This window comes from Nematolebias whitei, chromosome 14 (assembly GCF_014905685.2).
Source record: "Nematolebias whitei isolate Nwh7 chromosome 14, NemWhi1, whole genome shotgun sequence".
In the NCBI taxonomy this organism is placed as follows: Eukaryota; Metazoa; Chordata; class Actinopteri; order Cyprinodontiformes; family Rivulidae; genus Nematolebias; species Nematolebias whitei.
The window spans coordinates 42,521,084-42,523,913 of NC_056511.1; positions in this window are offsets into that span (position 1 = coordinate 42,521,084).

Consider the following 2,830-nt stretch of genomic DNA (forward strand, 5'->3'; position numbering starts at 1 on the left):
TTTTTTAATGTCTGGTGAAGTAATTATTTAATAAAGAGCATTGGGTGGAGGCTTTAAATGTGTATTTGCTTTCAATTAAATTTAGCAGTTTTGCACAGTTGATCAGTTTTTGTTAGGTTTTTCTCTAATTGTTTTTTCTTTAGTGTGACCAGTTTTTCTGAAAATTATTATGGACAAGACCAGTGATATGTTTATTTATTGCTGATGGAAACCTTGCCCACTCCCTATAGGATTGAAAGGAACTCTAGTCACCATTCACAATAAATCAGGGTGTTTTATCCTAAATCTGCTTGAGTCACAATTATTCAACTTGTATGTGACAAAGAACATGTTTTGTGAGTTGAAATATGCTATCTCCTACAAATCATTTCACCTAATGGGCTCAAACTTTGTCTGACTTAAGCCTCAAGCAATTACAGGGCTCAGCGGTGCAACTTCTTGAGTGGGTTTACAGCATTCCCAACATTAGACAAGAGTTGAATGAGGTTAAACCTTCAGTCAATTGTCAAATCAGTAACAAGTGCTCACACTTCTGAGTAGCCAGTGTTTTTCCTGAAGTGCACAATAATCAGGGTGATCTTAGTTCACATGATCAAGGATTTTTGTCATGTGTGAGACAGCTGACAGCAACACAGAAAAATGCCTATTAAAGCACATTTCTGCCATTTAAAATAGCTTAAAGTGATGTATAAAATGTGTCTAACTCTAGGTCAGACATAGATTCTGGATCTTTTTTTTTTACCAACATTTGACAAAATCACGTTCGGAGCTATAGAGTTTTAAGACATACTAGAATAAAAATAAGAAAAGAGAACAGCATCAGATTTTGATGCAGTATTTTTGCAGATATGGAAATTGTCATATAATTTTACAGGTTACAGGTTAATCATTTTTGGTCAATGTTTATGGGTGTTTTTATTACTGTGGCTGAGAATCTTATTTCTGCCCATGAATCATATGTTTGGGTTAGCGGATAGAGCTGAGTGAGGAGCTGGGTGAGGCTCAAGCATGCAACTGGCTCCAAGAACAGTGAACTCTGGGCTGAACTGATAAGGATATAAAAGCAAGCTAAGGGGGCAGCTTGGGACAGATTCTTGTGACTGGTCTTCATGCGTGTACTTTATGTACTTTGTATATTTATGTAACCTGTCTCCTCCTTGAATCGCCATAGTGGTGGAGAAGTTTGTGCGACAAACTCTTTTCCCTCACTAGGTTCCTCGAGGGGTCATTGGAGTTGGCTCATCCAGTCTACATGTGTTTGGTGAACATGGAGAAGGCTTTCGACCATGTTCCTCAAGGAGCACTGTGGGGGTGCACCATGAGTATGGGACTGGGGGGCTGTGGTTACGAGCTGTTCAGTCCCTATACAAGCGGTGCAAGAGTTTGGTTCGCATTGCCGGTAGTAAGTCAGACCCATTCAGGGTGCGAGTTGATCTCTGCCAGGGCTGCCCGTTGTCACCAATTCTGTTCATAACTTTTATGGACAGAATTTCTTGGTGCAGCCAGAGGGTGGAGGGATTCTGGTTCAGTGGCCTCAGGATTCCATTTCTGCTCTTTGTAGATGATGTGGTCCTGTTGGCGTCATCATGCCGTGATCTCCAGCTCTCACTGGAGCAATTTGCAGTGGAGTGTGAAACAGCTAGGATGAGAATCAGCACCTCCTGAGGTCACCCTCAGTCGGAAAAGGGTGGATTGCTCTCTTCAGGTCAAGGGTGAGCTTCTGCCTCATGTGGATGAGTTGAAGTATCTCAGGGCTTTGTTCGCGAGTAAAGGAAGAATGGAGTGGGAGATTGACAGATGAATTGGTGCAGTGTCTGCAGTATTGCAGACTCTGTGCTTGTCCGTTCTGGTGAAGCGGGAGCTGAGCTGTATGGCAAAGCTCTCTGTTGGTCGGTCTATGTTCCTACCATCACCTATGGCCACGAACTCTTGGTAAAATGGTGAATGGACTGTACTTATATAACACCTTTCTATCTTATCAAGATACTCAAAGTGCTTTACATTACAATCTCTGACCTCATTTACCCATTCGTACAGCACTCTAATAAAATTTTGGGTCACGGGGGTCGCCGGTGCCCATGTCCAGCAATCACTGTGAGAGAGGCAGTGGACAGCCTGGACAGGTCACAAGTCCATCACAGGAAAAGAAAAGAGTGGTGATCGGATTAGACCTGAATGGACATGTTGATGAAGGAAATTAAGGGGATGAGAAAGTGATGGGTAGGTATGATGTCAAGGAAAGAAACCAGAAGGACAGAAGGTGGTGGATTTTTCCAAGAAAATGGAAATGGTTGTTTGTAGAATGAACGTTGTTGTGAAGAAGAGAACATGAGTAAAATCAGAGACGAAAACCAAATGGAAGCTGAAGAAGGAAGAACGTTGTGAGAAATTCAGAGAGGAGCTGTTAAAGGCTCTGGGTGGAAAGAAAGAGCTTCCAAATGACTGGACTACTACAGCAACAATAATTAGAGAGACAGGTAGGAAGGTACTTGGTGTGTCATCTGGACAGAAAATAGATGATAAGGAAATGTGGTGGTGGAATAGTGAAGTGCAGGAAGCTATTCAAAGAAAGAGGTTAGCCAAGAAGAAATATGACAGTGAGAGGACTGAAAAGAGGAGACAGGAATATAAGAAGATGGGACGTAGAGCAAAGAGGGAGGTAGCTAAGGCAAAGCAGAAGGTGTATGATGAATTGCATAGGAGGCTGGACACTAAATAAGGTGAGAAAGACTTGTACTGATTGGCAAGACAGAGGGATCAGGCTGGAAAGGATGTGCTGCAAATTAGGCTTTTAAATATAGGAATGGTAATGTTCTAACAAGCGAGGAGC